This window comes from Argopecten irradians, chromosome 8 (assembly GCF_041381155.1).
Source record: "Argopecten irradians isolate NY chromosome 8, Ai_NY, whole genome shotgun sequence".
Classification (NCBI taxonomy): Eukaryota; Metazoa; Mollusca; class Bivalvia; order Pectinida; family Pectinidae; genus Argopecten; species Argopecten irradians.
The window spans coordinates 37,120,647-37,136,636 of NC_091141.1; the positions used below are offsets into that span (position 1 = coordinate 37,120,647).

At 37.8% G+C, this 15,990-nt stretch overlaps 1 non-coding gene across 1 annotated transcript; it reads right to left on the reverse strand.

Annotated features, from left to right (window-relative positions):
* Positions 1–1,094: 1,094 nt before the first annotated feature.
* Trnap-agg (transfer RNA proline (anticodon AGG)) lies at positions 1,095–1,167 on the reverse strand. The gene has a single exon. It is a non-coding gene; the product is annotated as a tRNA-Pro (tRNA).
* Positions 1,168–15,990: the final 14,823 nt, after the last annotated feature.

The window sequence follows — 15,990 nt, forward strand, 5'->3', positions numbered from 1 at the left end:
ACTTAACCTCTCGTCCTTAGATTGTTCGCCAATGACACTATCTCGTACATAACCATTACATCGAAAACAGACTAAGAAACACTCCAAAATGATCTAGATAAACTAGCTGACTGGGAAAAAGGTGGAAAATGGAATTCCACCCCAGAAATGTAATGTTCTTTGGATTACCAAGACTAAACCTTCAATCAAACATAATTATTATCTTCATGGTCACTGTTTGAAACACACTGATAAGGCAAAATATCTGGGCGTAACAATCCAACACGACTTAAAATTGGACTCCCACATCAGCAACATCACCTGCACACCCAATAAGACCATTGGCTTTATTAGATGAAATCTAAAAATGAATTAAAAAAGATCAAAGAACAAGCATACAAATCTTTAGTACGTCATACACTTGAATATGCATGTACAGTGTGGGATCCATACCAGACGGGAGACATTAATAAGCTAGAAATGGTCAAACGCGGAGCTGCTCGATATGTCACTAACAGATTCCATAAAGAACACCTAGAGCGGACTAGCTTATAGGCTAGAAGAAAAAACGCACGGCTTACTATGCTTTTCAAAATCACTAACGGCATAGTAGCTATTAAAAAGACCAATACTTGACCTAACACTTACGCCCTACCAGACACTCTCATACACTTGCATAGAAAATACATTACTGTAGAACTGATTCTCCTAAACACTCCTTCTTTCCCCACACTATCCAAGACTGGAACTCTCTTCCGCCAGATCTTGTAATCTCAAAGTCGCTTGACTCCTTCAAAACTCGTCTTTCATTTCTAATTTAATTATTTTCTTCTCTTCCCCTGTTCATAGCCACACCTTCAACAATATCGACATGATCTTCAACATGATGAAGTAGGTCAATTATTAGGTAAAAATAGAGATGTAGAGTGCTCTATAGACTGAGCCACCTGGTCATCGATGATCGACCAAGTCCAATCCCGCAACACTCCTCTTTTCTCAAAGTCTTCGCCCGCGAAGACATACAAAGCTGTAGATGTACGAGACCCTTCCAAACACCACCACCGCGGTTTATTTAGTTGGGCGCCAATTCTGTAACAGGAAAGGAGAAAATGTAACGACCAGACCGGGATTCGAACCCGGGACCCTCCGAACCCTAGACGAGTGCTCTACCGAATGAGCTACCTGGTCACCGATGAGTACGGTTAAACGGCCCCAGTCAAAACTTTTATGTAGGGATATATATATAGGCAAAGCTTATGATAGAACACATTGAGATTAATTAAAAAAATAATAATAAGTGTTTATTGTTTTATATTAATCATCAATTTTAGATAGGGTTGGTTACAGTAGGTTAATAACCTGCAACTACGTGTAATAATGTTGCAAATGATGATTTTTTTAACGATCTCAAGCAGCGTTTGATACATGTAGATACTATTATTCAACCAAGAAATCAATTTGAAGTGTCTTCAATATACGTTTAGTATTAATTTCTCATCGATTCATGTATGCTTGCTATGACGATATTGTGGAAAAGGGAAGTGCTAGCATTTAATTCCGGCGGAAAACGCATATACTTGTTTTAGTGATATTTGGACAAACGAAAAATATTGAGAATGCAGTTAAAGTAATAAATATAATCAAACCTAGTATAATTATTTCAATATTTTGTTCAAATGATAATATGCGATACATTTTTTAACCATAAGAAATCACATGTACATGTATAAAAAATTTTTTTAGTGACTTTGAGTAAATTTTGGTGACAGAAATACAAAAATTGTACATACAAAGCTAAGACATCGATGTAACCAGTTAAGTTACGACTTATTTCGTGAATAGCACAATTACAAATAGTATTTTATTATCCAACTTAAGAAACTTGAATTTTGATCTCATTTTGAAAATGTTAGGAGAAGGTTTTTATAAGTTGTAATAAATTTTGCCTCACCTTTTTGTCTTATGTATTGACAATTCTCAAAATAAGGCCAAAATGACGGACATGAGTGGTCCACTTAAACATTTTTTTGGTTTGTTTTGATTATTTTAACGTCCTATTAACAGCCAGGGTCATGCAAGTACGGCCTCCCACGTATGCAATGTGTAGCGTGTGTGAAGTGGGAGGTGCGTGTTTTGGGAGACTGCGGTATGTTCGTGTTGCGTCATCTTGTATAGTGGAACTGTTGTGAGACAGGATCTACCTGTTACAGAGATCTTCGATCTTCACATGAAGAGGATGATACATTTGCAAAAAGTGATGATTTTGTGGAAGAAACATTCCGGAAACAAGTAGTAAGTGTGAACGAAACAATGTTGAGTGATGATCACCATATTGACGTTCATACTCCCTCGCCCCTAGATCTTAATTTGTGCTCCTCTCAATCCCAAATATCGAGAAACTTGATGGGGGAGATATGTGAAGATTCTTGATTTCTTGATGAACTGTCTGATGAATTTACAAAGGATTGCGCGTATCTTCTCTAAAGGTCAGCAGAAATCTACTTTCACGATGCTGTGACATGAGCTGTATTAACTAAGATAAGGTAATTTATTAACGTCTCACCTTCAAAGATTTACAATCATATTAAAACATTGAAAGGTACAAATCTTAAAAAAACGCTCTAAAAAGAATTACATATATAAGAGACTTATCCTAAAAAAGGTCAAATTCAATCTTATTTACATAAAATATATTGTATAACAGTATTAAAAAGAAGATATTGCACCTATTTCACCACGTGATTTCGTGAGTAAATATAATGTAACAGTATTAAAAAGAAGATATTGCACCTATTTCACCACGTGATTTCGTAAATATAATGTATCAAACAAGGACCCAATCGCTCACCAGCTATCTGGTAATCATGCTTGGTTCATACTTAACAAATAGGAGAGTGAATACGAATTTATATCATGCCTAAGCACGTTTGAGACCCATTTGTCTATTGGTTATTAAGAAGAAGTCGTTAAAAGATGTTAGTCTATATGACCCCTGTGACCTTGAATGAAGGTCAAGGTCATTCATTTGAACAAACGTGGTAGCCCTGGATACCAGCATGTCACAGGCCCAATATCAGGTCCCTAGGCCTCTTGGTTATTAAAGAAGTCATTTAAATATTTTAGCCTATTTGACCCCCATGACCTTGAGTGGAAGTCAAGGTCATTCATTTGAACAAACATTGTAGCCTTTCATCCCAGCATGTCACATGCCCAATATCAGTTCTCTAGGCCTCATGGTTATTAAACAGAAGTCGTTTGAAGATTTTAGCCTATTTGATCCCTGTAACCTTGAATGAAGGTCAAGGTCATTCATTTGAACAAACTTGTTAGCCCTTGATCCCAGCATGTCACAGGCCGAATATCTGGTCCCTAGGTCTTTTGGTTATTAAAAAGAAGTCGTTTGAAGGTTTTAGCCTATTTGACCCCTGTGAAATTGAATGAAGGTCAAGGTCATGGTCATTCATTTGAACAAAGTTGAAAGCCCTTTATCCCAGCATGCCACCGGCCCAATATCAGGTCCCTAGGCCTCTTGGTTAAGAAGTCGTTTAAAGATTTTAGCCTATTTGACCCCTGTGACCTTGAATGAAGGGCAAGGTCATTCATTTGAACAAACTTGGTAGCCCTTCATCCTACAGGCCAAATATCGGTACCCTGGACCTTTCGGTTATTGAGAAGACGTTTGAATGAAAAGTTTACGCACCGTCACGGCACACGACGCACGACGACGGACGGTGCATGATGATAATAGGTCATCTTGACCCTTCTGGTCACATGACCTAAAAATGCTAATCTTTCGTTACGTTCGGAATAATATAGTTAAAACAGGGACAGAACATGTCAGTTTCACTTTACAGGTATCAAATAGAATAACGTAGCAGCATAGGTAGCATCATTACTTATATATACATTCACGGCGTTTTTTCAAAAATCTATAGCAGGTTTTAGCTGTTAATTTACGAAGTCTGTTATCATCTAGAACCACAGTAAGTTTATCCAAAGAAGCTATATTATAAAAGTTTTGTATGATATCCCTAGCATTATGAAATAGCTTTAGGTCACTTCTGATATCATTGTATACTACACATTCAATAAGCACACGAGTTTCTGATCGGTGGACAAGATGGCCGACAGGCTGTCATCTCGGATTTTGATAATTGAAGTTTTGTTACCGCTTTTTTCTCAAAGAGTACTGCTTTGGAAATGTTTGAAAAGCAGAGAAAAGATTTTTCCCGAAAAAAATTGAAATTTTGAAAAATTTGGCCAGCGAAGTACATGTACCCTATATTTTTTATACTGACAGAACGTCAATCTTCTGTGATGCAATAAACTATATATATATTTGTTTATGTCTCCAACTCATTGTAAACAATTCGCTTCATGTACATGTACAGTACACACTGCATGTATCAAATTATTACCTTTCCGAAACAAAATACTAGTATATGTTTCTTCAAAACAATATTAACATAAGAAATTCATACGATGGCATAATATGCAGTTACAAATAATGCAAGATTTGTTGCGTAATCTATGTTTACCTTATAACGTTATAACTACTGTAGACATATATACACATTTATCCTGCAACCATAATTGCCGTATTCGGCACTGGCGGAAAACATGCAGTTGTAGTTTTTTCAAGTGCGCCCATTCCATCAATTTCCTGTTGGTTAATCCATTAATTGTTTCCATTTTCTTTCATAGATACAGATTGCTCCTGATCACATGGTGATTGCTTGTCTTCCTCACAACAAAGTTAATCTACTATGCAGTTTAGGTATGTATAGCATTTGTTTAAGTAATATGTATACTTCTCTAGTTGAAAATTAATGACGGGATCTTGCAACAAGCATTTCTTTTGATTTTGCAATGGTGAGGAATCAGTCTTGTTTAGGAGTTTTTATTTTTATTTTCAAAAAATGATTTTCTCCAGAAAATGTGGTCATGGTACTTTAAATTTGTTGGAAGTTTAAGTTTTACGGAAAATACACTTGTTAAAGCAGATTTCTCAAAATATATAAGAAATTTCCAATGGATGAAGAGAGAATATTTGCTCTAAACTGACACTTTACAACCTTACGAACTAAAAAAGGAATTTATGAGATCATAATTGCCGTATAACTCCCGTTGGTATTGTGTTATGTTTAACATGTATTGTGACGTCGTTCTAAACAACGTCATGACGTAATGACGCAATTCGCATTTTTTTTGTGCGTACTTGCATGCTACCTGAATGAAAACCCTAATTGTTCTATGTTATTTGCATCAATATTTGTAGTTATGATTTTAAAGACTTGAATATCCTAAAGATGGAACATATTGATTACATTTTTGGAAGCTGAAGATTTTATGTTTACTTTTACCACAAATGGCTTCGGGGGTTCTTATGATGTCGGAGGTACTTATGACGTCACAAGACAGGGCTCCACTGACAGGGGAATTTGATCTGGTAATAGCAATAACAGAGTACATTACAGCTTGGCTTGAAAATAACAGAAAACGGAAATATTGCAGACAAATTAATCATAACATGCTAACACGAGAATTATACGACCATAAATAATTTAATGCTTAAAGATGCTCCACCGCTGACAAATGATATTTTTCACTATCAAAACAGGAGCAGACGATTTAGCATTTTTCTTCAGTTACAAAAGTTACTTACTTTACACCATTACCACTAGTGAAAAGTTTTAACTTCTAATTGTACTTTAAGTTAAAAGTATGAAAAATATTCAATTGCACCCCGAAAAAATTCCGCGGCACTATATCCTATATGAAATGAAATACTGATTGCGCATGCACAAAAGGCAAGATAAATTATTTTATATTATTTTTGTGTTAATTAGACATATGTATACACAATTAAACACTTCAAATGATGAATATCATTTAAACTCTGTCGGCGGTGGAGCATCTTTAAATTAAATTTTCTTAAAAAAATACAAACAACAGGAATATGTCAAATTAAAAGGAAAGCAGTTGAAGTGATCCTCTGTATATAATTACAATAGTTTACTTCACTGTTTTAGATTTGCCGTTACATCGGAGTGCAACGGGAATATACTGAAGGAGACATCAATCACTTGAATGACCTTATAGACAGCTACCTACGGACATCAACAATCATGTACCCAGAGTTTCTCAATAAGGCCAAGACCCACATGTCTTCTCGTACAATCATACAATCTGATTAAAATACAGATCCTTATTATCACTACGTTTGATAAGAGGATCTGAGAAAATCCCATTAGGGGTCATGTCCAGGTGACCTTTGAAAATAGCCAATCAAATTGCTACTTGCAAAATTTTGACAGTGAATTTCAGGGGACGAAATAGTTTGAAAAACTGTCAGAATTATTTCGGTTTACGTAGTCATCTCTCCCAAAACAAAGCTAATTTTGCATGCATACTCGGACGAAATATCGCTTTCAATTGTTGAAGCAAGGTGTAGAAAATGGATTGGGTATGATTACCACGTGGTATAAAGGTAATCTGGACGTGACCCCCTATGGGATTTTGTCAGATCCTATATTTAACGGAGTGATTATAAGGATCTGTATTTTAATCAGATTGTCTCACATAGTAAGTGTACGGCAGCAAAATTAATGTGGTATTGAGAGCAAGGAGACACAAACATTTGAATAAAAGACATTCTTTATTGAAACAGTATTTTGCCGCCGAAGACACCAAGCAACACACCCCACCCGGTCACATTATACTGACAATGGGCGAACCAGTCGTCCCACTCCGTGTATGCTGAACGCTAAGCAGGAGCAGAAACTACCACTTTTATAGACTTTGATGTGTCTCGGCCAGGGGACAGAACCCAGAGCCTTCCTCACAGGGGCGAACGCTCAACTCAAGGCCAAAAGTGAGGCGGTGCCAAGGGAGGCATTAGGAAAGATAAAGTCAGTTAGGAAGAAAAGATAAGATCCTAAATTTAGTCGCCTTTTACGATCATGCAATAGGGGCAGCAGGTACAATTCTAACGCCCTACCTGCAGGGTTAGTATTTAAAAGAAAAAACTCATTATGATGTAACCAAAACATATGTATCAGAACAGAATTGGTTACTTAATTGCTAGTTAATACCCCTCATGTAAACAAAGTGGTCAGTACTTAAGATGAATCGTAATTTGAAATAATCACTTTATTGTTAAAATGAAGAAACACCAAGATAATTGCAAAATGTTGAACCAAGACATAAAACCATTTACCAATTGATAAAAATTACAATTGTGCAACTAACCCCCTTTACCTAGACACATATATTAGGGGCTAACCTCGCGATAGCTTATCTCAATCATAACAATTCTTGGACTATCTCCATTTGATAATTTCGGCCAAATTAATCATTTCTTTCATTTCGATCATTGCCTAATGACTGTTTATTTACAGGCTGATGACATCCTTCAACACGGGCCACCATCTTCCTATATTGAGGATGGGTTTGAAAAAATGCATGGCTCCATTCGCCAGCAAATTTTCAGCCAAAACCAGCACGCGCGAAGCCGAGATACTGCAATAGCGTTTGCAGAACAGGAGGTTTTGAAGCATGTCATCTCTGGGGGATACTTTCGTCAAGAAGAAAAATGGTATTTTCATGAGATCTACATGTCATTTTAATTATGATTCCAGTTTTTATCTTGTTTTGATAATACAGTATTTTAGTGTTTTATACAATTCTATTAACTGTGACTGTTAATGTATATATACCTGCAATTGGCTCGCCAGAAAACTTTGTGAGATTTACAGAAAGTATCATTTTCGTAAAATTTTCAAAAACAATAAATCTGAAATCCCCTAAACTGTATGATTCCTGTCCTCTTTTGACAGGCTTCAGTTTTTGGACATGTTTTGAACAAAATATTTTGATAGAAAGAGTTTGAAAGTAATCTGTATATCTAATGAATCATTTGGACATTTTGTTTATTACAGGACTTAAGCTTCAGAAAATGCGCAGGAGATCGTCAAAGACAGCATGATCCAAAAATATCTTGGAAACAACAGTACTGAAAGAAAAGAGATGGGTAAGGTTCAGATAAATAGCTACACAACAGTACAGACTGTCAGCTTGATATTTTAGAACCAACATGGTCAAGCTTAAAGGTGCCCAGCTCCTTTTCAGGAATATCTTAATTGTGTTTGGGACTTTATTCTTTTTTATTGAGGGGGATTCAAATGGCCTCTCGTCTATGATTTGTGGTCTGTCTGTTCATCCTTTGGTCCATTAGCAATTCTTGTTACTGCTGTTTCTCATAAGTACTGCAAGGATAATTCTCAAAACCCCCAGGGCCCTTGTTGCATGTGAATTTTGGGACCAATCGGTCTACAAAGTTGCCGACCGGCCGCCATATTAGATTTTGATAGTTGAAGTTGGTAAACGCTATTTTTCAGAATTCGTCTCAAATTCCATATTTTGTGTGTTCCCATTGGACCCTTGTTGTGCACATAGCATTTTGGAACCAATCGGTCAACAATATGGCTGTCAGGCCTCATCTCGGATTTTGGTTGTTGAAATTTGAAAAGCAGTCAGACATAGCTCAATCTTTACTGGGCGCCAGGATACCTCTGGGATCTCTTGTTAATCATGCAATACTTAAGTGCACTTTCACTTCGCATTTCAGGTGTTTGTTGCAAAGCAAACAGGGCGTCAAACAAGAAGCTGATCTGGACACAGACTTTGAGTGATGGTGACCCTATTGTAGAGGTAGCGAGGCGGATTTACCCTTGCCTTTCTTTAGGGCCAGCCAGTTTAGCCACCTTTACAGGTGTTAGATGCAAAAATGGGGATCTGGTTCAAACAGGCAACTCTTTGTTGTACGATAACGACAATGAGGTCAATTATATGATGAAATTGTAGTTATTATGTTAAACTGTTTCCTGGCGTTGTCTGTAAAATTAAAAATGGTTTCAAAAATATGCAAAAAATATAATTTACAATAAAAACAAGAGCACCAAAGGGCTTTAACGGTCATCTGACTATACCTTGGCAATAGTAAAATTAATTCTATATATTGTCACTTTGTCAGGACCATGTCAGGATCATTTTCAATTTCTTTCAACAAATTTTATTTCAAATACGAGACCCAAGAGACTTAACATATAGGAAATTAATTAGATATAGTTTCATGGTAGCCATCTTCGATTTGGGATCAACCAGAGATGTAACAATACTTTGTTGGGACCATGTCAGGATCATGTCATGCAAGTTTCAGCCAAATCGCACAGGTAGAACTTGAGAAGAAGTTCAAAATGTGTTTTCAAGATAGCGGCTGTGGCAGCCATCTTTGATTTCGGATCGACCCGAAAAATAACAACACTTTGTCGGGACCATGTCAGGATCATTTCATGCCAGTTTCAGCCAAATCGCACCGGTAGAACTTGAGAAGAACTAAAAATGTGTTTTCAAGATGGCGGCTGTGGCGGCCATCTTCGATTTCGGATCGACCCGAAAAATAACAACACTTTGTTGGGACCATGTCAGGATCATTTCATGCAAGTTTGGGCTAAATCGCACTGGTAGAACTTGAGAAGAAATTCAAAATGTGAAATGTTAACGCACGGATGACGACGGACGAAATATGACGTCTATAGGTCATCCTGACCCTTCGGGTCAGATGACCTAATAAAAGATATTTTGGATATGTAATGAATAAACTTGTTTGTTTGTTTGGTTAATTAACGTCCTATTAACAGCCATGGTCATGTAAGGACGGCCTCCCATGTATGCGGTGTGTTGCGTGTATGTTGTGCGAGGTGCGTGTTTTGGGAGACTGCGGTATATTCATGTAGTGTCTTCTTGTATAGTGGAACTGTTGCCCTGTTTATAGTGCTATATCATTGAAGCATGCCGCCGAAGACACCAAGCAACACACCCCACCCGGTCACATTATACTGACAACGGGTCAAACAGTCGTCCCACTCCCTGTATGCTGAGCGCTAAGCAGGAGTAGAAACTACCACTTTTAAAGACTTTGGTGTGTCTCGGCTAGGGGACAGAACCCAGAGCCTTCCTCACAGGGGCGAACGCTCAACTCAAGGCCAAAAGTGAGGCGGTGCCAAGGGAGGCATTAGGAAAGATAAAGTCAGCTAGGAAGAAGAGAAAAGATAAGATCCTAAATTTAGTCGCCTTTTACGATCATGCAATAGGGATATTTTGGATATGTAATGAATAAACAATTCATTATCGCCAAGAACAGAAAAGCCATTTAATTTGATCATGCACGTGCACGCCAATTGAATAAAACATCCAGTGGAATCCAGTGGTATTTCAGTTGAATTCCAGTGATAAAATCTCCACAAGATTTTACCACTGGAATTCAACTGAAATACCACATGGCCCTGCAGGTAGGGCGTTAGAATTGTACCTGCTGCCCCTATTGCATGATCGTAAAAGGCGACTAAATTTAGGATCTTATATTTTCTCTTCTTCCTAACTGACTTTATCCTTCCTAATGCCTCCCTTGGCACCGCCTCACTTTTGGCCTTGAGTTGAGCGTTCGCCCCTGTGAGGAAGGCTCTGGGTTCTGTCCCCTGGCCGAGACACACCAAAGTCTATAAAAGTGGTAGTTTTCTGCTCCTGTTTAGCGCTCAGCATATAGGGAGTGGGACGACTGGTTCGCCCGTTGTCAGTATAATGTGACCGGGTGAGGTGTGTTGCTTGGTGTCTTCGGCGGCATGCTTCAGTGATATAGCACTTTAAAAAGGGCAACAGTTCCACTATACAAGAAGACACAACATGAATATACCGCAGTCTCCCGAAACACGCACCTCGCACAACATACACGCAACGCACCTCATACATGGGAGGCCGTCCTTACATGACCATAGCTGTTAATGGGACGTTAATTAATCAAACAAACAAACACTGGAATGCCACTGTTTTTTTCACTAGGGATATCTATAAACTTGCAACAATGATACTTTACTAATGTCCTTTTGGTATATATGGAAAAATAATTCAATTTTGCTTGTAACGGGCATTTTCATTGACTTTAATATTGAATTGATCAGCCCATTAAGGAAAAAATGGCGCCGCCAATTGTTACGCCACTTCTGATTGGCTGAGATAACGGCGCAATGATTTCAAAAACAAGAGTTCCTAAATGAATATTGAAGTTATTCTTTTAAAATTTCTGCTAATTATTGCAGATTAGTTTATTACAATGATGTATTATTAAATTGCTGGTTTTCTGCGATATTTAGCAGCGATAGAATGAAATTTTCCTTTAACTAAAAAAGGACATATTTGGTATTTCAATTTTACTTTAGATGAGATGCCAGCACTAAAGGTGACCAAAAATGTTGGAACTGAAGAGGTATTCTATCTCTTTCTACATGCATGTATACAGTTGAATGTAATTATATGAATCTAAGTGTTAATCATCTGAATAATTTTGCTCTGTCCCTCAATTTTTGTCAATTTTGTTAACTGGGGTGGCCATAGCCGAGTGGTTGAGATGTATTGTCATATTGCCACAAACTTTGTTTGATTAATTAACGTCCTATTAACAGCTATGGTCATGTAATGACGGCCTCCCATCTATGCAGGTAGGGCGTTAGAATTGTACCTGCTGCCCCTGACTTTATCTTCCCTTATGCCTCCCTTGGCACCGCCTCACTTTTGTTAACAACATACACGCAACACACCACATACATGGGAGGCCGTCCTTACATGACCATAGCTGTTAATAAGCCGTTAATTAATAAAAAAAAAACCAAACAAACAAATCCCATCGATGTGGTGTGTTGTGCGAGGTGCGTGTTTTGGGAGACTGTGGTATTTTCATGATGTGTCTTCTTGTATAGTGGAACTGTTGCCCTTTTTACAGTGCTATATCACTGAAGCATGCAGCCGAAGACATCAAGCAACACACACCACCCGGTCACAATATACTGACAACGGACAAACCAGTCGTCCCACTCCCTGTATGCTGAGCGCTAAGCATGAGTAGAAACTACCACTTTTATAGACTTTGGTGTGTCTCGGTCAGGGGACAGAACCCAGAGCCTTCCTCACTGGGGCGAACGCTCAACTCAAGGCCAAAAATGAGGCGATAGGAAAGATAAAGTCAGTTAGGAAGGAGGTACAATTCTAACGCCCTACCTGCAGGGCATAATGATAGAGAATACTAGAGAGTCACCAGTTAGTCATCAGCCAACAGATCAGTCAGTTATCAAGCTTAAAGGGATGACCTTGATTCATATCCAACATATTATTCAATGCTTAATATTTGAGGCACCAAGTTTGAGACGTGTGCATGAGCCTTACATGCAGAGCCTGCAGGAATTCTAGCTAGAAGGATTCCTAAAGACTCTCCACATCAGCCATATGAAGTTGACAACATATATACCTACTTTATTGACAGGGACTTCAAACATTTTAAGTGTATTCTCAACTATTTGGGAAATATAAATGTTGTGCTCGCGTATCGTGTCTTGCCAATGGGAACGGTAAATCTGGAGGAATTGCAGAGACTATATATTTTGAACTCAAAGACTTGGAAAACATGTGAGAGAAAAACTTGTGGAAGTTCAGTAGATTTTACAAAAGTGTTTGGTTAACACAACCCACCTGGTCACATTATACTGACAACGGGTGAACCAGTCATCCCACTCCCTGTATGCTGAGCGCTTAGCAGGAGCAGAAACTACCACTTTTATAGACTGTGGTGTGTGTTGGCCAGGGGACAGAACACGAGCCTTCCTCACAGGGGCAAACGCTCAAGGCCAAAAGTGAGACGTAGCCAAGGGAGGCATTAGGAAACAAAGTCAGGTATTTGTTTGTTTGTTGTTTGTTTGATTAATTAACGTCCTATTAACAGCTATGGTCATGTAAGGACGGCCTCGTATGCGGAGTGTTGCGTGTATGTTGTGCGAGATGCGTGTTTCGGGAGACTGCGGTATATTCATGTTGTGTCTTCTTGTATAGTGGAACTTTTGCCCTTTTTATAGTGCTATATCACTGAAGCATGCCGCCGAAGACACCAAGCAACACACCCCACCCGGTCACATTATACTGACAACGGACGAACCAGTCGTCCCACTCCCTTTTTGCTGAGCGCTAAGCAGGAGCAGAAACTACCACTTTTACAGACTTTGGTGTGTCTCGGCCAGGGGACAGAACCCAGAGCCTTCCTCACAGGGACAAACGCTCAACTCAAGGCCAAAAGTGAGGCGGTGCCAAAGGGAGGCATTAGGAAGGATAAAGTCAGTTAGGAAGAATAGAAAAGATAAGATCCTAAATTTAGTCGCCTTTTACGATCATGCAATAGGGGCAGCAGGTACAATTCTAACGCCTGCAAGAGAGAGAAAGATAAAATCCTAAATTTAGTCGCCTTTTACGATAATGCAATAGGGGCAGCAGTGTCGCTGGCAACTACTCGGAAGGGTATAAAAAACGAGAACACCGCTCCTTTGTGGTCATCGTATGCTTACTCCAGCCTTGATCCAGCGTTGATCCAGCATGGACATGTAATTGATTAGTTTTTAGTGGTTTTTTTCTTCTTCTAAATTGATAGTTTCATCCCAAAACAAATATGATTTTACCGCGATATTTTGAGATTGTGTTTTACCCAATGTCTGGTAATATAATGGTCGAGTTCGAGCGAGGACTTTAGCTGCTACAGTCGAACTAAAGTTCAATCGAACGCAACGTAGCTTACCGGAAGTGACGATTTTTCGGGAGCTGAGGTCAGCTATTTCGCGCCGTACTAGAGGTCTAGTTCAAAGATGGCGGAAAGGATGCGTTTCTGAAATCGTAAGTATTTAAAATGTAGATTTTGAAAAACCCTGAACGTTTTCTGCAAAAGATAAACAGATTTTCGTCATATATATGCAAATATTGGAACGACATCAGATAATTATCGAATAAAATGTAATAAAAGCGAGTTTATCTTCGTTGAAAACCTCTTCACCAACGAGCACGTGTGGTTAATAGGTCGTGTGTGTATTTCAAAAAGCGGGAATATCCAAAATACATTTCAGTTGTAACATTTCAGAGCAAATGGATCAGCAAGAAGTGTTTTGGACTTGCGTTGAATGCCACAAGAAGCCTGCCAGTGCTGCATCACTGTCAAATCAACTGGGGAAAGTCAAGGTGTTTGTTGATACAAATTACAGGTAAAAATATCAGAGATTTATCTGTTTATATAATTATACTATTTAAATCCCTGAAAATATATAACAGATTTTTCTTTTGGTTCACTTTCAGCGGGACATAAATAATCATTAATTTTTAAACATTACGCATTGATGTGTAAAAAGTCTCATAATTAATTTCATCCCCAATTAGATATATGTATGTGTTTAATCAAAAAGATATTTGGGCTAATGCATTTTCATGACATTATTTTGCCCATATTTTTTATGTGTAAATAAATAAGACAATAACCTTGATACAAAATCTGTTAAAAATTGTCTTGTGTTTCATAAATTTATACTGTAATTTTACTGGATATATTTTTCCTTAAACATCAAAAAGTCCAATAAGTGCTAATATGGTTTATTGGTAATAATAACATCTTGTTTGCAGATAGAGAGTATTATAAACTATCATTTCATCTTTCCAGCATCCTACTTCGGTGTGAGAATTGCAATCTTTGTTTTCATCCTGTTTGTGTTGACTTTGAACTGGAACCAGTACTAACAGGAGAAGACACCCTTGTATTGTGCAACTATTGTGCTGAGCATGGCAAGGTATTACAGAAATTAAATAATGATTACTAATTGTATCATCACCTTTAATTTTGACAGATTATATCAATACATATTTATCAAATATTAATTGTAACATATTTCACAAGTTTTTATTTTTTACCCCACAGTCACCAGATGGTGGGCTATTAATTCTTGTGGTTGCTATTTCTTATAAAGCTCCTGAAGTTTAGTTTGTCCAAAAAGTCAGAGCTAGAGTTTTGAAAGTTAATTGTGTGGTTGACTTGTTAAATCACGAAGGGAAAAGGAGTGAAAAAAGAAGGGAGAAAAACAGTCTATCATAGAACTAACTAAGAATTGTCAATGGTTGGCGCCAAGTTCCCTCTGGGACCTCTTGTTTATATAATTAATGGTGGCCCCCCAGAATTAGCACCAGAGTGAGTTCATATGCTACTCTAATTATGTCAGTAGGTGTTTTGGTCATTTAGTTGTGTTTGTAACACATCCGACATATGTTTTCCTGCATTGTAGCAAAAATCTAGTAACACTGGAAGTAACCACACCAACAATGGCAGGAAAAACCAGGATAAGGGTGACAGAGAGCATGGCCAATCTTCTGAAGTCTCCACAAATTGGTATGTATTTATAGGTCATCTGGCATAGAGAGTCTCGGATGTTTGATATGGTGGGCTGACCGGTCATCTACCAACTTTCGTTTAAATGGCTTTTTCTTTAACAGGTCAGGACATTTGTGTCCAGTCATTAGATATCAATAACTAGAACACTGACACGTCAGAAAGGGCCCCGCTATGTGTCTGACGTGCCAAGATGACTGATTTGCAGCCATTTTGATTCAAATCATATTGACTTTAATTAATATATTAAGCAATGAATAATTTTATTTATTATGTCATAACAAATTGTTAATAAGTCCAAAAATGGAAAATGTGTCCACAACCTTTGATACAGTGACCCCATGATCTTACCTTTGGTCAGTCAAAACTTTGGTGAGTTGACTTCTTGTTTAATTCTGAACAACTCTGCTTCATTATAAATGTTGTAGCAAAATGTTCATGAGAAAATAATTTTTTTTTAAATTTGACCTTGACCTTTGACTTAGTAACCTTGGCCCATGACCTTACCTTTGGACAGTCAACTCCTTGTTTAATTCTGAACAACTTTGCATCATAATGTTATAACAAAATGTTTATCAGTTAAGAGCAACAACATTGTGATTTTTTTAAATGTTAAAATCCAAGATGGCCGATTTTTTTAATTTAATTTCAGTCTGAAAAATTACCAAGCAGATCTAGGATGGATGGGGAATCATCATGTAAAATATGGGGAAAAT